A 26,839-nucleotide genomic window follows, 5' to 3' on the forward strand; every position below is an offset into this window, starting at 1 on the left:
ACTTATTTTAAAACCATAATAAGTCAGTCCAAGACAGCAGTGGAGTAGGATGGTTCAGACGGAGCTTATCCGCTCCATTCATTTCTTTTACTTATTTTCTCTTTTTTCTCTTGGCTGTTGTATTTTTTTTTCTTTTTTTTCTTTCTGCTCCCCACCTCTGATTCCCGGCCTTGGACTCCTGGTCTTGTACTCAGCATAGTGGTCTCTCTGCCCAGCACAGCAGTCTTTCAGCAATACGTGGCAGGCTCTCAGCCAGGCATGGCCCAGCTTGGACTTCTGGCTGAGAGGTAATTCCTCAAAGTGAGGTCCTACAGTGGCTAAACACTGAGTAAAGACTGTAATATTTGAACTTTCAGCTTTATTTCTTTATTTTCTACCTAAAACTAAGAAGGTCTGCAATGTGTAACTTTTAAAATTATTTTGTATGTTATGGGCCAGGCCAGGCCCTCACAAAACATTTTTAGAACATAGTTTAATCCTGACATTTTCATATTTTAAAGGCAGATGTGAAATTAATATTCCAGGTATGATGCAGCTGGCCAAACCACTCGGCTTTAAGAATTTTTAAAAAAATTATTTAAACACTACAGTCAAAACACAAACAGAAGAAAGCAGAATTTAAAAAACAACTTTACTGTAAAATGTAATTGAGCTGATATAGTAACAATTATGAAATAACTATTCTAATACAGTAATATCCCATAAACACACCTCTTGGCAAAAAGGTAAATTCAAACAGTTTCTTACAGGGAGGAGAGAACAACATCCAAAGAGATTCCTGAAGAAGGTCAGAGAAGTTCTTTACTGAAGTTTGCAACTCCCTTGTGTTGTGACTGCTACAGCCAAAAACAAACTATAAAAAAACATAAACTGAGAGAACTGGACACTCCCCTTCCTGTTGTTAAACTAGACCCTTTGGCACTTCTTCCCTTACACATCTTTTGAAAAACTCAAGGACAAAATAATCTTCTTAAAGTGACAGCATTGTCACGGTGTATTTTATGCTGTGCTATAATTACTGCAATAGTTAACTTTTAACTTTGTTCTTTTTTTTCTACCTTGTTCTTAAGATTCTATGTTAAAAATCACTCAACACTTATAGTCCAAAAGGTTTATTTGGAGTACAGGCTTTCAGAGAACTGCTCCTTCATCAGGTTACTAGCCACCTGACAAAGGAGCAGCGCTCCAAAAGTTTGTACTTTGAAATAAACCTAGTGGACTATAACCTGGTGTTGTGTGATTTTTAACTTTGTCCACGCAAGCCCAACACCAGTACCTCCACATCATGGCTTAAGATTCTATGCCTAGTTACTGGTACCTAAGATGACACCTTGTGTAGTGACATTATGTACTTTTCACAGTACTCCTGTATTTTCGTACTTGATTACTTTGACAATAAAAATGTAAAATCAAATCAAAAAAGCCATAATTCTGGGTATTTGTGATATATATGATGAAAATCTCAAAGTTTTAGAAAACAAATATACCATGAAATAGTCTCATTTACTCGACTGAGAATGGAGTTGGAATGAAGTTGCCCTGGACTAAGCAAGTGACCATCTGTGCTTTAAAGTTTTGCTTTGGTGATGTATTCACTTATCAAATAATCAGAGTAAGGCGTTCAAACAATCTTTGTCATTCTACCACCATAACTCAGAATTACTTCTAATATTTAAAATTTTCTTTATTGTGACATTTGCTGTCTGATTAAATTTACAGTTTCATTAAATTCCTATTATCATTCTCAATTAAATATAACCCAAGGAGACTGACTGATATAGGGGGTTTACAGATTTCCTTTCCTTGCTAGAATTTAAACTTCAATTCAGCCCAGAGTGAAAAGCTGAGTTATAACTGTCTCCTTTAGGTCATTCTGAATTAGTTGCAAACAGCCATGAATTCAAAGTAATCGAATGCTTTCAGAAGTGAATGCATTGAAACATGGTTAACTTACTTACTAATTTGCCAGAAAAAACTTATTCATCAGCCCAAGCCACTTTCCTAACTGTGTTCTGCATGTTCTCAAGATATTAACAGGAAAAGACAGGATAGATAAAGGTAAACTATTTCCACTATTTGGGAATCTTCGAACTATGGGGCATAGTTTGAAAATTAGAGCCAGACATTCAAGAGGAGTGTTAGGAAGCATTCTACATACTAAGGGTGGTAGGTGTTTGGAACTCTCTTCCACAAACAGTAGTGGATGCTGGATTAGTTAAGTTTAAGTCTGAGATAGATGTGCTTTTGTTAAACCAAGTTATTAAGGGATATGAAGTTAGGCTAAAGATATATGAAGTTAGGCTACAGATCAGTTATATTCTCACTGAATGGTAGTACAGACTCGGGGAGTTTGAATGGCCTACTCCCATTCCTATGTTCTTATGTTCTTCCACTGCTATTGCTATGCGGTAGGGGTTGTTCAGCTCAGTTGGCTGCATTCTGATACAGAGTGATACCAACAATGAGGGTTTAGTTCCTCCATCAGCTGAGGTGGAATAATCCTCAGCTTAAACCATTAATTATGGCTGTCTATTAAGAGAGTAGCCCTATGATTTGTACAACTATGGTGACTTTATCTCTGCTGCAAGGTTTGACTCAATAAGTGTTACCATAATCATATGGATTGAGCACCTGTGGTTTGCACACAAATTATCTAGATTCAAGCTTTTCCTCAAACCCTGTTATTTCAATGAAGTACCTATGATACCACCGCTCAGTATAAATGTTAATATTTTAAATTTAACTAAACAGCTATCCAATTCACTTCAGCAATTTAGAAAACAGTTTAAAATAAGATTTACTCTGAAATTTCTCTCGACTACAAAGACTATTCATTTAGCCTAGTAATAACTTAAATAGCTCCATCATGGTGAACTGACATTCTAACTCTAGGAAGTCACTGCACTTTTCAAATAATTCATTAATCTTGAAGTACTTTAATTTGTTTCAAAGATGGTTTTTTTTTTCTCTTTTTTTTCTTTCCCTTTTGCTTATGGTACTTATTTTTAAGTGATTATGTCATCAACCCCAAAGAAATTATATTTCAATGGCTGATTGTACTTCAATTATTAATTTGATCACTGCTCTTTGCAGTCTATTAGACAAGACCCTCTAAGTATACAACATTTGAGGAGGGCTCTTGTAGTGCTGTGGTGGTGCCCATATTTCTGGGCCAGAAATACCTTGGGTTGAAGTCCCATCTGCTCCAGATGTGTGTCATAAAATGTCTGAACAGTTGTTGGATCATACAGCATAGGAACAGACCCTTCAGTCTCACTCATCCATACCAACCAGGTTTCCCAAACTAAATTAGCCCCACTTGCTGCATTTGGCCCATATCCCTCTAAATCTTTCCTATTCATATAGTTATCCAAATCTTTTATAAATGTTCTAACTGTACCTGCATCCACTACTTCCTCTGGCGGTTCATTTCACAAATGAATCACCTTCTGTGTAAAAACATTGCATCTCAAACCCCTTTTAAATCTTTTTCCTCTTAACATAAAAATATACCCCCTGGATTTGAACTCTCCTGCCCAAGGGAAAAGGTCTTTATTAATCACCTTATCTGTGCCTCTCATGATTTTAGAAACTTCTATAATGTTACCCCTCAGCCTCCTATGCTCCAGTGAAAAAAGTCCCAGCTTATCTAACCTCTCCTTATACGACAAATTCTCCAGTTCCAGCAAAATTTTGGTAAGTCTTTTTTGAACTCTTTCCAATTTAATAATCTTTTTTCCAATAGTAAGGTGACCGGAACTGTACACAGTACTCCAACAGTAGCCTCACCAACATCCTGTACAACATCAACAAGTCTCAACAATGAAAGCAAAAGTGCTGAACACCATCTTAATTATCTGTTTACCTGTGATGCAACTTTCAAAGAACAATGTATTGGAACTCTTAGGTCTCTCTAATGGACAAAATAACTGCAACGTGTTCATTGAAACAAAATCCTGTGAATGTTATCCAGCACATGGGGCAACATGGTGGCTCAGTGGTTAGCACTGCTACCTCACAGCATCAGGGACGTGATTTGATTTCTGCCTCGAGTGACTGACTGTGTGGAGTTTCCTCCACGTGCTCTGATTTCCTCCCACAGTCCAATGTTGTGCAGGTTAGATGAATTGGCCATATTAAATTGCCCATAGTGTTAGGTGCATTAGTCAGGGGTAAATAAAGGGTAGAGGAATGGGTCTGAGTGAGTTACCTCTTTAGATGGACTTGTTTGGCCAAATGGCCTGTTTCCATACTGTAGGGAATCTCTTCGAATCACTCCACATCTCAAACGCATGAATAATGCTGAAGTGCGAGGTTCTTAGGAGAATGCTCTTATGCCTTGTTTTAATCTGGATACATTTTTTAAAAATAATGGTAATAAGGAAGAACCACAAGAATTTGACCAGAAAATCTTTAGATGCACTTAAAGTTTTCTTTGTAATCAGGAACCTGTTAATCATTTTTTTTTAAATGGGAAGCAATAACTTAGAGCACAGGCTGTGTTCTGAGAATCAGGATACCAAAGAGTATAGGACATATAACGTAATAGTTACTTTAATAGCTTATTAATTTAATGGCTAGAAAACCAGGCCCATGATCTGGAGGTATGTGTTCAAATCCCACCACGACAATTTGGGAGTTTAATTTAAGAGGACGAGGACGAGGAGGAGGAGGAAAGAAGAACAATGCAACCAATGGACTGTTGTAAAAACTCAGCTGGTTCACTGGCATACCTTAGGAAAAGGAACGGGATCATTGAAAGTTTATCGCACAGAAAGAGGACACTCGCTCCATCATATTTGCATCAACAATATTTTACTTGTTTTGTTTTCCCAGAGACTTACAAAACTTCAGGTGCATTGTATGCATCTTTTTAGCTAAAGTTGAGAGTTTCTGCCTTTACTTCCCTTTCAAGTATTTAGTCCCAGTCAGCCTCTACATGAAAAACACTCTTTCCTCTTTTCCCCCCCAGGCTTCTCCTAAATCATCTTATTTTAAAATCTGTGTCCATTTGTCACTGAAAAGATAAATATGCCCTTCCCATTCTCTTTTCTGAGTCTCAATCAGATTTCACCTTCATCCTTTCTGTTCCAAAGAGAACATCAATATTTTTCCAATCTTTCCTCATAATTGCATTCTTCCACTCCTGGTAAAAGCCTTGTAAGTCTTCTCTGTATCCTCCACAGTGTTTTTTGGAATGCAGATCAAAAGTCTACTTTCAATATATAATCTGGCCTGCATTTGCCTTTAGATTCATAGTGTGGTGCTCCTGATTTGTAGCAGGCCTACATAGTACATATAGTTTTACTAAATCACAATAAATAACAATTAGAATAGAAACCAAAGATTTAGCAAGTATTGCTAGCCAACTTGCAGCTTGAGGACCTGCATCAATGTTGAAAGAGCCTTCAAGTGACAAAGTAAACAACAACCTGGCATGGTCTTCCTCAGAGAAACATATCAAGTGTCCCAGACTCCTTGGTCAATAAGGTATGTCTTACCAGCAGGGCTGACCTTACGGGCATATAGTATAATCAGGAGGCAAAGACCCTAAGAATCCTCCACAGTGACTCTGGACAGTAGGAAGATTCATGGGGAATAAAACATCCAGCTGATTAAAACCTGCGGAAGAATCAAATTCTTCCATGTTGACTAGCACTTGACAGGTGCACTGAGAGTAGCACAGAATGCAGTCTGGGTGACAGCTTTCAATGTTAATCTTTAAGAATTTTTCAGCACCATTGCTGAGTAAGTTGTTTGAGTTCTGAAGAAGATAACTGAAGGACTTGTCGTGTGGTATATAGTGAGAGAATCAATGTGAAGGATAAACTACTTGAACTCATTGTCACCAATATGAGTGTTATTGAAATATCTGTCCCTGATGGCTTTGATAGGAGTGAATGCCATATAGTATTTGTGGCAATAAGGTCCAGTCTTCACAACGAGGATCTGTCAATATTTTCATGATGGTACCATTACACTGCTAATTGGTCTAGTTTGGCTCATTCCCCATCCCAGCTTTGATGAAGGTTGACAAACATTTTAAATCTAGTTTAAAGCTTATGAAGGCTAAACCAATATTGCCTCAATATGCAGCCACTTAAATGCACATATTTGTTTAAATTTGAGCTGTTAAGGCTAGTGCATCATTCATTACTCCAGCTGGCAGAACAAAGAGATTATGCTAATGATTCAAATGAATAGAAACCACAAAATTAGCAACTGTAACCTTCATGTGTTTTGGGCTAATTTGAGTCAGGCAGCCAGTCAATCCTGGCAAAGATGTGAAAGGCTGTGCAAAACCACAGCTGATCACCATGAGGCCCTTGTGATGAACTGGACAGTTCTCAGCAAGTGTTTTGATCTACCTTAGTTGCCAAGGTGCAGGAGTGGTAACATAAAGGTCATTAATGTGGACTTTGATATCTTCTACTATACACTTACTACCTGGATATTGGGACCAAACATTCGCTAAACAACTCTGCATAGGATGTTGAAATAGGAACAGCATTCATTCATTGCAAGTGGAGGTCACTGATGTTGAAATGAGCCATTATCTCTATCATCTAAAATACCGGACTAAAACCCTGGAGTCTTCAAAAATTTTTAGAAGTAAAGGGACAGCTGGGCTGAGCACTGGGAAAATACACACATGCAGAGATGGCTGCCTGGAACCATTGTTCAACCTGGAATTCCAATTCACACCTCGACTCCAAGAAAACAATCAAGCAGACCTATCACTCTCAACTGAGACTAACTTTTACCCTTTGGTTTAGCCAGCCCTGTCATAACAGAACCTGTACAGATGCCAGACATTCAACTTCAATCAATCTTCATTCACAGAGATATCGGGCATTCACCTTCAATCAAACATACTCTTAACTATCAGGAGATCAATTGGCTTCAGGAAGGCACCAGTAACACATTGGAAAGTGCAGATTTGGTGGAAAGATAAAAGGCCCACAATGAGCCTAATTGCAAACCCTCATCTGACCCAGAAGAGTTATTCCCAACAGCTACATCCAGAAGAGGGATTCTCAAGCAGCTATCTCCCCGAGAGTCATCTGCGCAGTTAGATCCAAACGAGGGATCCCAACAGCAATTCCAAAACCTCCCAACACAGGCCTGTTCCACACCAGGGGAACCAACCGCAACTGGCCATGACAATGAGCAGCAGACCTAAGAACCGGCAAACTCCGAAAAACATTGACCTGACTTATACCACAAGGACTCAGACACATCCTGAGGTGAAAACTGACCCCACAAAACCACCATAAAGTAAGGAAAACCAAGTTCTCACCCAATAAATCCAAAACGTGTCCTACCGCATCAGCAGATTCAACCCAAACTGAAGGCCTACACTGTCCGAAGTCTTCATCAAGGCACAGGGTACGGCAAGCAGGAACAGCCAGCTGTACTTCAAAATCACATGTTTCTCTCCAGTGGTGAGCTTAAACTCTCATGACCCCAAAGTTTCCAATCTAGCTAGCTAGGAGAGGAAGGTGGGTGGTTGCGGTGCAGGAAACCCCAAAGATAGGAACTCTGATTAAAGTTTCTGTGATTGAAACTGCTGTTTAGCTTTAATAATGTTTAATCTGCACTTAATTTGTGTATTTAATTACTGTCCTCTGTATAGTTGTTTGTGTTAATTTCACTGTTTATTGCATTTGCCTTTATTTCTTGTATGGTACTTACCTTTTGTTATTAATAAGCGCAGAGATTATTTTGCCTTGAAACAACTGTCTATTGCCTTCTTCATTTCACATTCCTAAATAAGTTCAGTGCCAAAACCATCTAAAAATCAGCAGATTTCTGATCACAACCTGGAACCCTACACTGACTATAACAACATTTATTGTCCAGCTCCAGTCATTACAGAACAGTTCAAGTATCAACAAAATTGCTGTGGGGGTTGGAGTCACATGTCGATCAAACCAAGCAAGGTCAGCAAATTTCCTCTTTGTAAAGGCCATTATTGAATGAGTGGAGTTTGCAGAACAATTAATGGTATTTATATGGTCAACATTAGGCCAGACTTTTAATTCTGGATTATAGCATATTCAAGTTTCACTGTCTGCCTAGTGGGATTTGAACCTATGTCCCCAGAACAGGAACATGGCTGGGTCTGGAGTGTTCCTCCCATGACATTACCACTATGCCACTGCCTCCCTTCAAGCATGATATCACATCGGGAAAACATTTGCAGAGTGTTTTAAGTTAACTTTGCATGGCATGTTACATTTAACATCAAATGTAAAATGTGTTGGACAATGGGGAACATGAAATGTTTAATATAAGTATATGGCTAATGGAACTCAAATATGAAATGTACAATGGTGCTGTGTTAAATGCAAAATTTTTAGAATGAACATTTCCGGAGCAGCAATATTTTTAAAGCACAGAAAATGTTTGGTTGCCTGGCTCCAACAGTAGAGTTCAGAGTTATGAACTTGTGTTAAACATTTTCTATCTCTTTCTCATATCATATTTTAGTATATTCTATTCAATTACTAAAGACACATGGAAAAAGGTATACAGAAGAGCATCAGAACAGATCCATTGAGAAAAAGGACATAAAGTGGAGAGAAGTTCATATTTATGCCTGCCTAGAATTAACTCTGCTTTCTCTCAACAGACGTTGCCAGAACTGCTGAGTTTCTCCAGCAATTTCTGTTTTGTTTCTGATTTCCAGCATTCACAACTCTTTGTTTTATTCTATTATAATTGGAGAGCCAGGTATTCTGGAGATAGGCCTTGATTACTCAAATGGTAGAATTGCTAAGGAAAAAAACACTGAATCTGATGACAAGGGTGGCATGGTGGCTCAGCGGTTAGCAGTGTCACCTCACAGCACCAGGGTCCCAGGTTCGACTCCAGCCTCGGGTGACTGTCTGTGTGGAGTTTGCACATTCTCCCTGCATCTGTGTGGGTTTTCTCTGGGTGCTCCGGTTTCCTCCCACACTCTAAAGGTGTGCAGGCCAGGTGAATTGGCCATGCTAAATTGCCCATTGTGGTAGATGCATTAGTCAGAGGGAAATGGGTCTGGGTGGGTTACTCTTCGGAGGGTCGGTGTGGACTGGTTGGGCCAAAGGGCCTGTTTCCACACTGTAGGGAACCTAATCTTAAAAATACAGGAGCAGTATTGAACCAAACAGTCCACTGATCCATGTCGATATTTAAAAGGTGCTCAATGGTTAGCACTGCTGCCTCACAGCGCCAGGGACCTGGGTTCGATTCTAGCCTCAAGCATCTATCTACATGGAGTTTGCACATTCTCTCCGTGTCTAGTGATAGATGCATGAGTAGGGGAATAGGTCTGGGTGGGTTACTCTTCAGAGGGTCGGTGTGGACTTGTTGGGCCGAAGGGCCTGTTTCCGCACTGTAGAGAATCTAATCTAAACAAGCACAATTACATTTCCCATTATATTTATTCTCATCTGCTTTCATTCCTGGAATAATTACCAATGTTATTACCTATTACTAGTAATTATTCCATGACTGCGATATTGCAATGACTGATCTGACCATTTTGTCAGTGGCAATCCCATCGCAACATATTCGCAATAATATCAATACTTCTACATTTCTCATACGCTAAAAAAAACACAGCTCAGTAGGGCATCTGGCAATGGAATGTGAGTACAATGGAAATATAATGATGTTTTTATGACTTGAAAAATGTAATCTGAGAAAAAGAGCAAGATGTCTGATATTAGTTCTGGTGATATGAATATTAGATGATGGCTTTCAAAATCCTAAATATGCTTAGAACACTTAGACTTTGAACATTAAAGTCATACAAATGTCAGCCAAAGAAAAATATAAGATTGTGGGATGAGTAAATAAATCTTAACTTGTTGTCAAATATTAGTCTGATTTGAAATTAATGCATACAGATGTGTTTGACTTTTAATATGAGCAACTATTTGCCCTTTTATTATCAAAGGCAAAGATCATCACCACCAAATAAATGCTCGTCATTTTGAAACATAGGCAATGCAGCATCTACTTTACAAGCAGAAGAAAATGAGTTTGAATTTGCCTTTGGCTTGTTTGGCTTGTTCTTTTGAGTCAGTTCCATGCACTCTCATCTTGCAAATACAAAAATTACAAGATTGCAAAGTTTGGAGGCTGTCTCTGTAACTTAGATCCAGATGGGGTAATGAATGAACACAATTTTGTTTGTCAGATTTTAAATGAACAATATTTCAGAATGAATTTTGCAAAACCAACATTTTTAATTTCTGCCGCCTGTGGGACCAGGAGTGTGTCAATTGATCAAATATTCCGGATCATCAAACAGTCCACACAATCAATATAACAATATGCAGTAAGTAATTGAAACTTAATGCAGGGGGTAAACTCATTACTATATTTATATATAAGCATATAAAATATTACTTTATTTATATATAAATCACAAATAATAATGTAATTTTGCATTAAATAAAACTTAACGGCAGACAGCCTTCTCACTCACACCCTGAATTGATCACTCAGACATTGCGATATTGGAGGAGAAATTAGAGTCACAGAGTCATAGTGATGTACGGCATGGAAACAGACCCTTCGGTCCAACCTGTCCATGCCGACCAGATATCCCAACCCAATCTAGTCCCACCTGCCAGCACCTGGCCCATATCCCTCCAAATCCTTCCTATTCATATACCCATCCAAATGCCTCTTAAATGTTGCAATTGTATCAACCTCCACCACATCCTCTGGCAGTTCATTCCATAAGCGTACCACTCTCTGCATGAAAATGTTGTCCCTTAGGTTACTTTTATATCTTTCCCCCTCACCCTAAACCTCTAGTTCTGGACTCCCCGACCCCCAGGAAAAAAACTTTGTCTATTTATCCTATCCATGCCCCTCATAATTTTGTGAACCTCTATAAGGTCACCCCTCAGCCTCTGACGCTCCAGGGAAAAAAGCCCCGGCCTGTTCAGCCTCTCCCCATAGCTTAAATCCTCCAACTCTGGCAACATCCTTGTAAATCTTTTCTGAACCCTTTCAAGTTTCACACATCTTTTCGATAGGAAGGAGACCAGAACTGCACACAATATTCCAACAATGGCCTAATCAATGTCCTATATAGCCGCAACATGACCTCCCAACTCCTGTACTCAATACTCTGACCAATGAAGGAAAGCATACCAAACGCCTTCTTCACTATCCTATTTACCTGAGACTCCACTTTCAAGGAGCTATGAACCTGCACTCCAAGGTCTCCTTATTCAGCAACATTCCCTAGGACCTTACCATTAAGTGTATAAGTCCTGCTAAGATTTGCTTTCCCAAAATGCAAATTGAATCAACTGTTGATATTTCATGTGGCCTTTCAATTAAGCAACAAGTATATTTACATTGAGGTAAATGCATTTTTAAAATTATATTAACGGACAGTATAATACAGTAAACTTTGTGACATTTGAGTTATATAATTTTTGCTGATTTATTGAGAATCCAGGTTCATAAGGTGCTGGTTAAAACAAAGTTTGATGTATATACATTAAAAAATTACTTTACAATGTCTACTGTGGAAGGGCATTTTAAAAGACAGAACCTGTTGTTTTTTTTCCTGGTTATAATATTTTATTAAACAATTACAAAACAGTTTAGAAAACAGTTTACAAAAAACAGTTAACATTTACAGCTGGATACAAGAGACAGTAATTTTACAAGGGAGAGGAGCAGCAAGACCAGGCCCCAAACCCTACCGTTCAACCAGTTTACAGGGAAATGAGGACAAACCCCGAATCCCAGTTTCCAGCATCACAAGACAGCAACAATGACATTTGTACATAAAAAGATAATCCAATTACATAAAAACCGTGCATACAATACAGACCCAACCAATCCCCTCCGTCCCTCCCACCTTCCGGCCACTCTAAGGCAGCCCACCCCTACGCACCTTCCATCTTTCGGTCCACCCCATGCCCCTTCCAGTTCTCGGTCTGCCCTGATACACCGTTCGAGAGAATCTGTTGTTTAATGCCTGACAAAAGTTAACAAAGGTTAACTTGAAAGCGATAGCAAGGAAGTTCAAAATAGACTTAAATACAGATACTAAACAGGCAGAAATCTTTGAGGCATTGACATCGTCTCATGTCACAGGACGAGTAACCCAGAAGCTGAATCTAACATGTTGCAGGCACGAGTTTGACTCTCAACAACCCAGATTGTGAAAATTGATTTTATTTAAAATAAATCTGGAATCGAAATACCAGACACCAAAGAACATAAAAAGGGTGGCGTGGCTGAACATTACTCATCTCTCATAAGCAACTGAAGTTTGATTGAGCATTTTCTTTATATATAGAGGATATCGGATACAATTGCTGGAGTGGCATGGCATGTGTATCTCTAATTCCCTTTGAGAAGTTGGTGGTGAGCTATCTTGAACAACTGCAGTCCATTTGGTGCAGGTTCACTCACAATGCTCTTAAGAAGTGAGTTCCAGGATGTTGACCCAGTGACAGTGAAAGAGACTGATTCCTCTCATTTTCATTCTGGCATGGTTGGAACCAATTAATGTAAAGTACCTATCAATCATGATTGTTTAAGGCCATCATTTTAAGTTTTAACTGTTACCAAAAGAATGTGACCTTTCAACTTTGTGTGCTCATAAGTGAGTTTTAGGCTTTGGCTGAGACAAATCATATTCCCTTTTCATTCATTCCTGTCCCTGCATTCTACATAACTTGTCATCCTCCCACCATTGCTGTTCAATTCCTTTACAGGGTGTATATTACTGTTTCAGTTAATGTCCCTCATTTACATCCTGAACCCACGAGTGTATGTCTTGTCACACCATTGCTAGCCTCACAATCTCCTCACATTTAAGTCAAAGCGATTGTAACTTGTTAGATTATCTCTTCTGACAACTTCCTATCTCTTCCTCTGCTTTATGAAACCCCATCACGCTACTTTGAATTTTCTCTTTTCATCATCATAATTGCCTCAATTAGCCAGTCCAATGAACTCCAAATCCATGTTTGAGTAGCACAAGACTTTCTCAAGACTGCATAAACTGCCCACTGATCAATCCCATGACAATTAGTACTCAAATCCGCAACACTGATTATGGTCCACTTCCAAGACTAAATTGACAGGTCGGCCTCAGCCAAGGACAGCTCAGACCTTGAAGGGGTCTCCAAAGAGCCTGAATGGTGTATGTGTGATCCTGAAGAAGGGCTCATGCCCAAAACGTCGATTATCCTGTCCCTTGGATGCTGCCTGACCTGCTGCGCTTTTCCAGCAAAATATTTTCAGGTATTTGTGATCCCTGGACTGGTTGCACTTGACCTGCAGGACTGACTATGGTGCATTCTCAAGACTGTAAGGACATTGACTCCGGACACTGGTTAGACCAATCGTCTGGCAGACCGTGACCAGCCCAGGACTCAGATTTGCTGAGCATTTTGACTGGCTGTGGTAGCACACCCCAGCTGATATGTCTCTGATATCCATAATAAGTTTTGAAACAGTGAGAGATGGTCTGAAAGCAGCCATGATGTTGTGTAGAAGCTGATGGCTTAGCAATGTCAAATTGCATGGATGAAGGATGTTGTCCATGAAGCATATACAGAAATGGAGGTGGCAGGGGAGTTGGATGAAGACTCAGAAGCATAACCTGCTGCAGTCAGGTAACCACTATGACTTTCAATTCACCATCTGATTTCTAGGGGAAGGAAGGAGGACCGGGAGATGCAAAGAAATGAGGTGAGTCAGATAATAATGAAATGTAAATGTATGGAAATGAGATAATTGCTGCTCACGAGTGAGATTCAGAGCCCACAGTGTAAACATTAAGAGGAAAATTGGAAAAAGAATTCTTGACGTTAGGAATTTTTTTCTTCCATGCTGTATTATTCGCACTTTCTCTGCTGCCCACACTGCTCAAGGCAGTGGAAAATTCCATCCAACTATTCAAACTTCAGCATGATAAAGCTTCCTCTTGGGAGGAAAGAATTGATCACAATTAATGGGTGAATGGGGAAAGAAATGTGAAAGAATATATTACTGGCAGAAAAGAGGAATAGGATTTTATGACTGATCGTGAACATAACCTTAAGGAAGTTCTGAAAGCAATGTAGGAGGATTGTAATCATGCATTTGCAAAGGAGAAGAACAATTCAATGTTTGGCTAATTGAGACATTATTTACAACCTAAACACTAGTCATAAAAAGGAATGCAAATTCAGAGTTAAAATGTGATCAAAAGGTTTTCACAGGCTCTGTTTAACAGCGAACACCCTGTTCTGTTCTAAGACAGAAAAGAACATGCAAGCAAAAGGTTTAGGTAGGATTTTATAATGATTTTCACCTTTCACTTCATGGAATTTTAGAATCACAGTGATTCTCAGTAAGTGTAACCATCTAACTTGCGCATCTTTGGGCTATGGGAAGAAACTGGAGTACCCAGAGGAAACCTGCACAGACACGGGGAGAATGTGGATAGTGGGTACTTTAAAATGTTAAAAGGGCCCACCCCAGGCATGAACAGAGTGATATGACAGGGATTCACTCTCCCCGCACTGTAGCTCTCCCACCGGCCTCAATTTTTTTTCAATTGTTCATCATTTGTGGGCTGTGGGCGTCTCTGGTTTGCCTGCATATATTGCCAGTCCCTAGTTGCCCTTGAGAATGTGGTGGTGAGCTGCCTTCTTGAATAGCTGCAGTCTACCTGCTGTGGAATGACCCACAATGCCATTAAGAAGGAAATTCCAGGATATTGACCCAGAGACAGTGAAGGAACAGTGATATATTTCCAAATCAGGATGGTGAGAGCTTTGGAGGGAAACTTGAAGGTGGTGGTGTTCCCATGCATCTGCTGCCCTTGTCCTTCTCGATGGAAGTAGTCATGGATTTAAAGGTGCTGTTTGACAATCTTCAGTGAATTCCTGCAGTGGTAAAAGGAGTGGATGCTTGTGGATTTTGTGCCACATAAGCAGACTACTTTGACTCGGATGGTGTCAAGCTTCTTGAGTGTTGGTGGGACTGCACTCATGCAAACAAGCTGGGAGTGTTCCATCACAATCCTGATTTGTGCCTTGTAGATGATAGAGACTTTGGGGAGTCAGAAGGTGAGTTACTCTCAGCAGTATTGCTAGCTTCTGACCTGCTCTTATAGTTACTGCATGTGTGTGGCAAGTCCCAGTTAGTTTCTGGTCAATGTTGACCCATAGGATATTGAAAGTGGGGAATTCAGTGACAGCAGTATCACTGCATGTCAAGGGGCAGTAGTTAGATTGTCTTTCGTTGGAGATGGTCAGAGCCTGGCAAATGTGTGGCACAAGTGTTACTTGCCACTTGTCAACCCAAGCCTGGATATTGACCTGCTTCAGTATCTGATGAGTTAGAAATGATCTGGACATTGCCCTACCTCTGACCTTCTGATGGAGGGAAGATCATTGATGAAGCAGCTGAACACTAGCCTTAGGAAGTCCTGCAAAGATGTCCTGGAGCTGAGATGACTGACCTCCAACAATCACAACAATGCTATGACTCTGCCAGGTGTGACTCTAACCAGTGGAGAGTTTGCCCCTGGATACTCATTGATTCCAGTTTTGCTAGGGCTCCTTGAGGCCACACTCAGTTGAATACAGCCTTGATGTCAAGGGCTGTCACTCTCACCTCACCACTGGAGCTCAGCTCTTTTGTCCATGTTTGAAACAAGGCTTTAACGAGGTCAAGAGCTGAGTGGCCCTGGCCGAACCCAAACTGACCATTGAGGCCAGATGGGAAATGGCCCTTAAGTGGCCAATACATCAGATTGGAAGAAGTGGATGTTGAATAGTGATGCTGCACTGGCAATTGATGTTTGGGTAATTGATCTTTGTGATACATATTAATGATTTGATCTTAAATACATAGAGATACGTTGAAAGTTTGTGGATGACACAAACAGTGAAGTGTCAACCAGTGTGTAGCTTAGCAGTAGACTTCAGAAGGGCATAAATTGGTGAAATAGGCAGATAGATGGGGAGGAATTCTAATCAAGATAACTGTATGGTGATTATTTTGATCAAAAGAATTAGAAGAAAGAATGTCAATGAAATGCTGCAATTTTAAAGAGCGTGGAGGAACAGGAAGATGTGGGCAATACACAAGGAGGATTTAGAGGAGTCCTTTTAAGGTAACCCTCAAAAGAACCTGAAGAAACATGGGGATTATTTTGTTTACACTACAAGTTATTGTGATATAGAAAGTGCTCCCAAAAAGGATGATGGAAGCAGTAATTTGAAAGAAATGAAACAGAAATATTAAGCGCTCTGGGGCAATAACAATTGAGAAAAAAGCCAGAAGAGAAACAAAGGAACAAATCGAATTCTGCGCTGTCTCATTTCATGATTCTATAATTCCTTGATTAAGAGCAAAGAGAGAGAAACTTTGGGAGGTGGGTGGGGGGGGAGGCACTGAAGGAAGGAGACCAGTTTTAAACAAAAGGAGGAAATTTCAAACCAGTTTCAAACATTTTTTGCAGTTTATATGAATTTCCAATATACACGTTTGGTAGGCTAGACTTCCCAATTGCACTACAGAAAACACATGACTTACTACATATTTTTTGTTTAGTAAAAACAAAGATTAACTGTGTATAAGCTAACAATAAGATTGAATTTCCTGTTTTTCCACCTTGGATGTATTAGAACTATTGTACTTCGTTCAAAGAGGAAAGCTGATCTGAATGGACTGAATGTTCAATAGGCTTAATTTCTCATCCTACTCCAGGGCAGTACTCTTTGCATTGTAGACACATGTATAATGCAGTAGTTGGTCATTATTTCACAAAGTTTGATTGGTCTGTAGATCACAGCTCCACCTAAGTAATATAAACAGTGCTCCATTGCATGTATAGTGTGCTTGTGAAAAATGCATGTGATATGAACCCCATTGAATCTGATTATTATTTTAAAAACGAATTAGTTATGTGTTATTAAGTTAGTTATTGATTGTTATTGTTATTTTTCTTTTTGGGTGGGCAATGATAGCAGAGAGTACTTATGGTTTCTTGACAGTTGTCAATCAATTCTGTCGGTAGTTTCAAATAATGCTGTCTTAATATTCTTGACAGTAACAAAATAAAAGCAAGCTGGAAGTTCCCTGAATAAGAGGCATTAATATGCAGGATTGCATTACTGTGATTTAAAACAAAATGAAAATACTTGAAGTGGTACTTTTTTCTCATCATAAAAGCATTGAAGTTGAGATGTAGAACTCTGGTGGCCACATGGGTTTCAATTATAATGTGCTGGGCTATTGGGAAGCCTGACACCAGAAAAAAGATATTGCGTTTCCTTTCTACTGCATTTTTTAACATTTCCCATGTTAAAGCATGAGCAATCCCTTGCTTTTTACAGAAATCAATCATAGACTGGATGAAGGAATGGGTATCCATTGCAGTGCCAAGAGGATCCTTTGCATAAAGTCATAATGTCAGAGACATATTTGTAACATTGGAAAGAGCCATCCCAGTCTCTGTGGTCACCCTAATGCAAATATCCACAAATCACTCCCTCTGCAGAAAAGCACAGGCAGTGAATGCAGTTTGTCACTATAAAGATAGTTATTTGGTTACTCACAAAAATGAATATTCTTCCTGAAGTATTGTTGCTTCTGATGTCTGAGTGCCTTTGTGAAATCACACACTCCCCCCCCCCCCCCCCCCCCCCCCGCTTACACATGCTGAATTTATCAGCACTATAACAAATGTGAAAAACATTTTCAGCCTTCCAAAATTGTTGCATGCATCTTAAATCACAAACTCGGGTCTTTTGGAAGAGACTAAGGTACCAGGGGCATTCCAAACACGGGGGTAAATGTTATGTTTTTTGGTGAAGTCCAAGTTGTATTGGTTTTTGGAGGGATTTCTATTGCGAGGCTGAATGAATTCTCTCTCTGTGTCTTACCAAGCTCACTACAATACTTACCTATTCGACTCTTACATCATTCCTCATGTCCAACTCTGGCCCCATCTTATCACATGTCCAAACAGCTTGACACTCACTAGATATCTGCTAAAAAAAACTGGCATTCCTTGCATCAGCACCACCTTTAAGGAAGCACAAAAGATGGGAGAGGGTATGGCTGATGTTGAGTTTGGTCTTGAAGGACATCTTGCCTAATTCTGCTACAATTCTCACTATTGCCTAAGTTGCTCAGACCCTAATAAAATTCCAGCCACTTGATTTTGACAATTGACATTGGTTTCCTGGTCATTGTTAGACTCTTAATTCCAGATTTTTAACTGAATCCAAATTCTACCATCTGCTATGGCAAAATTCAAACCCAGGTTCCCCCGGTCATTATTGGGATCACTGGATTAATGTTCTAGTGATAATATCACTAGGTCACTGCCTCCCTCTGACGTGTTAATGAAGGAGACACAGATTAAAGAGAGCTGATTACTGGAGAATTTGTAGTACGAATTGTGAACCAAATTCCAAATGAAGAAATCGACTTTATTTTAGAAAATTGCCTAGCAGGTTCAAGAATAACATCAAGGGTGGCAGAAAGGGAATGCTAATGGAGTTAGATGAAAATTTACAGAATCACAGAATTCTTACAGTACAGAAGGATGTCACTTGGCTCATCATATTTAGGCTGGTTGGCTGAGCATTTACCTATGACAACCAGTGGAGGTAAAAGAAACTGAATTGTTACAGGAGGAACATACTGGATTGTTTCCTGACTGTATCTGAGGCTCATTGAATTAGACAGGAAAGAAAGAAATTATATTATTCATAGAAATTATGACATGTTTGAGAATTTCACAACTTAAATCTTCTTCTTCTCACCACAGTCTCAAAGGGCATTTGAAAGATGGCATTAGAAACCTTGAAGATCATAGTTAAAGCATAAATGTAAGAATGTCCTAATGATTGAGGTAATTTGTCATTAAAGATACTCCACAAGACTCAGTCTTTTTGAACTAATGAGTTCATGAGGTGAGAGGACCACCTAAAGTAACTTAAGAAAAACTGATAAGCCGAAGCTCAGAGTCTGTGCTTCCTGCTGATGTAAAGGTTGAGATAAACTGACCAAAGCAAGAGAGTTGCCTAAAAAGCATTTGAAGGATGCTCAACAAACAATTAAAATTAGAGAAGATAAAAAGGCCAAATGTTCTGATTTTGATGCTGGAAGTAAGGTGCTACCTATCTCCAGAGAGCACAAGACAGGCTCATTGGACTTTATCAAATCAAAAGAAACAAAGTAATCTGAGCTATATAGGGAATACTCCAGACAGGACAAAGACTCAGTGTGGACACAACAAATTTGCTGCCTAACCTGCTGTGCTTTGACCAGCAACACATTTGCAGCTGTGGACACAACAAATGCAGGGGATCACAGAGGGTCAGATAGCATCCATGGAGAGAGAGCAAACTAACGTTTTGTGTCTCGATGACTCTTCATCTCAAAATGTTAGCTTGCTCTCTCTCCATGAATGCTGTCTGATCCACTGCGATCTCCAGCATTACTTGTTTTCAGTATGGATTCTAGCATCTGCAGTAATTTGCTCCTATAAAGACTCAGTATGTTATGTTAACATGTTAAAAAAAAGTCACAACAGGTGCGATAGTCATGAGGAAAGTATTCTTACAGGAATTAAAGAAGTGTGAGTTGAAATACGAATATTAGAACAATTAGGATATTATCAGAAATTGACCATTCAAAAGTTGACACTCCAACAATCATGTCAATATATTGAAGAAAGTGCAGAAGATGTTTACAAAAATGGTTCTAGATATGTGGCACTTCAGTTATGAGGAAAGACTCAAAAGGTTGGGATTGTTGTCCCTAGACAGGAGAAAGCTAAAAGGAGATTTGATAGAAATTTTCAAAATCATTAATGGTCTGGACCGAGTAGATCAGGAGAAACTATTTTCACACTAAACAGATTGCAAACCAAAAGGCTCAGATGGAAATTATTTGTAAAAGAAGCAATTGTGAGACAAGAGAAACTTTCACTCAGAGTAGTTCAAGTTAGAATGCACTGTCTCAATTTTGGTGGAGGAGAAAGTGAGGTCTGCAGATGCTGGAGATCAGAGCTGAAAATGAGGGCTTATGCCCGAAACGTTGAATCTCCTGTTCCTTGGATGCTGCCTGACCTGCTGCGCTTTTCCAGCAACACATTTTCAGCTAAATTTTGGTGGAGGCAGGTTCAATTGAGGTATTTGAGAAAGCATTGGATGCTTTAAATAATATCAATGTGCAAGGAGACAGGAGACTGACACTAAGGTGAATGCTCAGCCAACCAGCCTAAATATGATCAACCAAGTGACATCCTTCTGTACTGTAAGAATTCTGTGATTCTATAAATTTTCATCTAACCCCATTAGTATTCCCTTTCTGCCTCTATCTTTCTTGAGAAATTGCCTATCTTCCTATTAGATGCATCTATGCCATTTACATCAATTACACATGGTGATGGCAATTTCCATATTCTAACTACTTACTGGGTACAGGCTTTTTTTTCCTGAATTCACTTTACATTTATTATTGATTGTTTTCTGTCTATGATCCCCAATCTTGCATTATGTGTATTCTGGCTTTGGAGAGATTGCTGAGTCATCGGTGCATTCAAGCAATAGCTGATTTGTAATATATTAAAGAACTGCATATAACTCTACATAACTGTGAGTTACTCTGCAAGATCCAGCATCTGTCTCCCTTAAGTGTCTCTGCCACTTATTCTCTTAAATCATTAATATGGGAGTTATGATTTACACAGTCCTAGACATAACTCATAAAACTCTAATGCTACAATTCTGGTCTCCCCTACAAGTTAAAACCTCTGTTCTGCACCCATCTCTAGCAGATTATAGGATGAAGACTAAATGAGATTCGTGAAAGCAGACCAAGCAGGAACATACCATTGTCTTCAATTTGTGTTGGATGCTGTGAATGTTCATGTAACTAATGTCATCTGGAAAAATTACATGTCATAATTACGCCACACCATTAAACAAATTTGTAACAACAATTACTCACTCAAATTAACTTCATAGGGTAGAAAAACTTATTCTCTAACATAAATGAAGCCTAAAGATGGAGTTAGGGTGCAACCATTTTGCACTGATGCTCGAGTTATAAATCACTTAATTTCTTTATGGAGCTAATTATGCCGAGATGGAACAAGTAAGCTCAGCCCAGTTCAATACTGAAAGCACAGTGCCAATGTTATGACAAAGGAGTGGCAAACCAAATCAAATCAGCCTCACGAGGTCATTGGATTCGCAAAACTGAGAAATTAAAATATTCAATGATGCTCACAATTTCTCAATTGTTCCTAACCAGATGTTACAAATAATGGATGTTGGATATCTACTTCTTAACTTAAACCAAGTTAAAAATTTATTCTTGATACTTAACCATAGTTCAGCAACAAGATAATCAAATTAATATCTATGATTCGAAGGGCAACTTCTTTGATTATATTCTCCACTCATGCACAGACAAACAGACAAAATTAAGGAATAAAACTAAAAAATCATAATTTACCAGTTGAATAGTCATTTCAAACAATGGATTCCAGGCCTTCAGAAATCCTTGGACAATAGATTGTTCACAAGAAGTAAAACACTATATTTTGCTTGAATTCTGAACTCACCAGTCAACTTCCAGAATTATTTACTTATTTCTGACAGGCAGGAATTCTTTTCTCAGAACATTCAACAGTTCGATAACTGGAGGGAAACTAGAGAGAGAACAAAAGCAAGCAGTACCAGAAGTTTCAAACATTTACACTGCCTTCTATCAAAACCAGTCAGAACTGGTTCTCTCTTGATTTATTCCCTTTTCAATCAACATTCTCTATGTTTGGCTGCTTAGAAGAAGTCCTCCCTTGATTGACAAATTCAATATTCAACCAGCTGCAAGTCCCGAGTATAACAACAGCTCTGTGCCCATTCATCTATGACATCCATAGATCAGTAATTTAGTTGTATTATCCTTCCAGGCCCTATTCCCAACAGTAAACATGTGTCTTTGTTCTATCCTCTTGTAAGCTGCAGTTCAACATTCACGGTTCAATTCTTAATTTCAACTCATGTTTCAAAGACAAAAACAAAAACAAAAATAAAAATAATGATATTCTCAATAACTAAATATTTTTTCTAGGATCACCCCTGCTTAGCTTTGAGTGTGATAGGGTAGAGATAGAGCAGGTGAGATGAGCAGCTGGAGAATAGTTTGCACTATCTTTCCTTCATGAGCAAAGGGAATCACTTTTTTAGGAGACACTTTTACATGCTGAGTTTGAAAACTATCTGAGAGAGACATGTTGAAAAACAAATCGTAAGATCATTGGTTGAGGAACACGGAGCACAAAGGACCCTGAAAGAAGCAGTCACTAGCACAAAAGTTAGTATTTCTACTGTATACCATGTAAAGTAAAAATTGATCTGTCATTTAAATTAAATAGTGTTGAAGATGTAAGAAGTAAATTGATAAGATGTCTATATATTGCATTCTTTAAATTGAAGGGAAGTGTAAAGGCAGTAATACAATGGTAGAGTGGCTCGGCCAAGAGGGGTGCACCTTCTTTGTGATTTGGGAAGTGTCAAGGGTATCTATATATACAGGAAGTGTGTCTAGTTGTAGCTACTAGAATTCTGTACTTCAGATCTAGATGAACAGCTGAAGTCAGTCTGGACCATCCTCAAAGCTGAGATCTTCATGGAAAGCATAAATGTGGAGATGGTCACACTGCAAATAAAGCTTACATTGGAAGAAAGCTTACATTGGCTGTGCACTAGACAGGTAGTGAGGAGTCTCCCAAGTCTATCTCCCTCTCCAACAGGTTTTCCAATTTGGAAACTGATGGGGAATGTTGTTTCTCAGGGGAATGCAGTAAGAGTCAACTCCATGGCACTGTGAGCTGAAAAGATGGTGTAAAGGGGAGGGATTTATATTCGCAAGACCTCAGGACAGATTCTGGGGAAAATAAAACATGTACAAGCTGAATGGATTTCACCCCAGCAAGTTTTAAATTTGATTTAAGTTTTATTGTCACATCTACTCTAATACAGATGTATAGGAGTACAGTGGAAAGTGTACAATGTCGCCACAGATAGCACCATCTTATATATGAATGTATCTAGGTCCAAAACTTAGGTACAAGTGGTAATACAGAGAAACAACGTTAAAAGTAAAGGATTACCATTGTTCTTCGTATAATTAGAAAAATAATGAAATACAGTTAAAAGTTAATATTACAGTCCTTCCTAGTATGAAGTGAAAAGATGAAGGCTTAAAGGTAAAAGTTCAATGATCTTCCTTAAGTCCACTTCCTACAAGGACTTGGTCTCCACTACTTTGGCCCGCTTCTTGAGAAACCTCAGGCTTTCTGCTCTCAACACTGCAGATGCCGATGAGACATCCCTCACCGACATTTCTAAACATTTTGAGCTCAGGTCCAGAGCCGCTTCCCCTCACCACACCTCCAGCCAACACCCACAGATGCTGCCACACTCCCTGTGATGTCATCTCTGCTGCTCTGTCCACAAGATAACTTAAAAAAGACAAGAAAGAGAGAGAAGGAAAAAGAATTGCATCTGGCCTAGAGCGAACAGGCCCCAACATGCCAGTGCCACCATTTTGAATAGCTGGCTTGTTCCTTCTCTTCAGTGATGTTAGGTCCCGCTCTCTCCTCTGTGCTGCTGGGTCCCATTCTCTCCTGTTGCTGCTAGGCCCCCTCTCTCTCTCTGTCTTTCTCATCTTGCTGCTGGATCACCCACTCCTGCTTCTGCTACCTGCAAAGTCCTTCAAAAGAAAGCAGGAAGATAGAGGCAGATGAGCCCTGAACCAGACTGCTACTCTGCTGCTGCCATCTTGGAATATACTGGTGACTAGACTGGGACAATATTCCTCTTCTAAATAGATATTGCAGCAAAAGTGTGTCTCAGGTAATCTCATCACTTGACTCTCTAAATCTAACTTCAATGAACATTGGACATAGTAGTGGCATACAGAAATATGGGGAAAGTAATTGACGCTTGGTAATAGAACTGCTGCAGGCATGACGGTCCGAATGACATCCTTCTGTACTGTAATGATTCTGTGATCCAGCCCTACAATAATAAGACAAATTCATTATGTTCCGCCTGAAGGAAGACTCTTTGCTCATTGCTTGCTGATGTTTCATCCTGAGTCGATTTTTTGGCTATATTTCTTTTTGAGAGAGAGGTTTGTCATTGCTTTTTGCTTTCTCCAGAGGCAGGGCATAATAATGATATCAAGGCCCCCTCAATATCTCTTCCTTTTCTCTTTTGTGCCTAATTTTATAATATGCTCTTGCCCTTAGAATCTCCATGTCATCAGCAAGACATACATTTATATGTAATTATGTATACTTGCAAGCTGCCTGGTGCTGGCCATAAAATTGCCATTAATTTGGCAACTACTGGCTAAAATATTGATGTTGCAAAGTTCATTGCAATTTTATTAAGTTTAGTTCTAAGTACATATTATACACACTCAATAGGAAGCATGCACTTGAATATCTAATTCAAATGTGGTGAGCCATACTGACTCAAGTCTCCTATGTCTTTTAGCCAAACAGCTTCATTATGAGACACAGGTTCTCTGATCTAACCAGTTCAACGTAAGTTTGTGGGGTCTAAATTCTCAGCTATTCACAATAATGTGGCATAATACTACATATACCAAGACCCACAATTTTCTCTGATGCAGCATGTTTTATTTCCTCCAGTTCAGGATGACATTATATATACCATTTACTGGGTAGGTATGGCAGCTGTCACCCTAACATTATTGTAACAAAGGAAAATATGGAACAAAGGAGAGCTACTTAAATCATCAAAATCATTTCAGCAGCAGACTCTGTACAATTTTTAATTCCCCCAGGCTTCTTTCAAATGAATTAATCTTTCCAACAAGATAATAGCCACAGGAAAATCCTCTAAAAAGATAAAACTTCTTTGAATTCCCTTGGGGACTCCCAAACTAATTGACAGAAAATTCCAAAACATCAATCTAATTCTTTATTCTACCCTATTCAATTTCATCCATTTACATTTCATAAGTGCCACTTCTATAATCTATCAAATCTGCAATCATAATATTCCATAAGATGTAAATTTAGCATAAATTTCAATTCAGTTCTTAGCCAGATATTCACCCAGTTCTTTTTGAAGGTAAAATTAGTGAAAGAAAGCATTTATAAGACTGGAATGTATGTGAATGTCCTTACCTGTGTTATTTACAGGATAAATATGTATTCCCAATACAGGACTATGTCCGACAGGATTGTAGCTATTCACATCTGGTCATTGACATTTGGCCTTCTGACTGCTGTTGGGAGCTTCTGGATGCTGATGTTCAAGATGAAAGATTGTCCGAAGAGAATTACTTCTAAAATCAAATGATAACTCAAATCCATGAATCATTTGGTTCCCTTTGCCACCCTCACGACTGTACAAACCACAACAGATTCCTCATCCATTTGGCTTTCATTCAGTGATCTCCACACGCAAAGAAGACACAAACCTTTCTTACCCTCATTTGAAAGAGACTTGTTTCATATATATGACACTTTAATTTGTTATTGCTCTTCTGATCTCCCGTGCAATATTTAAGATATACAATAATATCAGTCACACATTGATTAGTATGAATGCTCCATCCATCAACTCATTACCTGGTGTATTTTTAAACTTTTGGCAACTTTCTGTGTAAAAGTTCCCTGAAATTAACTTTAACGCAATTGACATTTCACCTTAACAGTGACGGTAGCATTAAATATAAACATTAGGAGTGAAAGTCACTGACTAAGATAAATCAACTGTTCAGTTCAGTTGTAAATGTATTTTAAACATTCACATTGCAAGTGGTCATCAGTTTGTGGTTCAGTGACACATTGTGTCATATTCTCAAAAGATCACCTGACAATGTTGTGTAGCTCTGGTAGATGCATGAATATTATTAAATTACAAAATTGTCACCATGCAGAAGGAGGCCTTTCAGTCCATTCTGGCTGCACTGGTTCTCCAAATGAGCATTCTAACTTGATGTCATTCTCCTGCCTTTCCTCTGTAACCATTGACATTGAATGTTTCAATAGAAACATCAAAATAGAAAGCTAAGTGATCATCTAAATAGGAAGCTAGTATGGTGGCACTGAGGTGTGGCATTGTTAATAAAGGATGGCATATGTGCAGCAGTTAAATATGCACTTCATTTGGGTGATCAGGATATAGAATTGGTTTGGACGGAGATGTGAAATAATGGAGGAAAAAGTCACTAGTATCCTTCAGACCAAATAAGGCCAGATAAGTAACCACACAAGTAAGGCCAAATAAGTTACCACAATGTAAGATGCAGTACACAAGAAGAAATATAAGTTCCTTGTGTCAAAGAAACAGTAATATTTAATCTTTAATCTATGTATTAACTGGGAAAATCAGATTCATAGTAGCACTCTGGATGAGGAATTCATAGCACATTGTAGAACCAAGCCAACATCAGGTGAAATTAGACCTGGGATTGTGTAAAGTGATAGGATTCAGTAATGACCTCAGATTAGAGGCACCTCTGGATGGCAGTGACCATAACATAACTGAACGTTACATCTAGTTTAAAAGAGAGAAATGTGGGTCTGAGACTAGTATTTTAAATATAACTAAGAACAACTCTGTGACCATGAAAGTTAAGCTAGCTGAAGTGAACTTGGATACTAGGCTACAGGATAGATCAATAGAAAAATAGTGGCAAACACTTAAGAGGATATTTCAGTACACTCAGAATAAGTAAATTCTTATGATAAAGCAAGGTTCTGAAGGGAGAACCCATCAAACCTGGTTAACTAATGAAG

This window comes from Hemiscyllium ocellatum, chromosome 13 (genome assembly GCF_020745735.1).
Source record: "Hemiscyllium ocellatum isolate sHemOce1 chromosome 13, sHemOce1.pat.X.cur, whole genome shotgun sequence".
In the NCBI taxonomy this organism is placed as follows: domain Eukaryota; kingdom Metazoa; phylum Chordata; class Chondrichthyes; order Orectolobiformes; family Hemiscylliidae; genus Hemiscyllium; species Hemiscyllium ocellatum.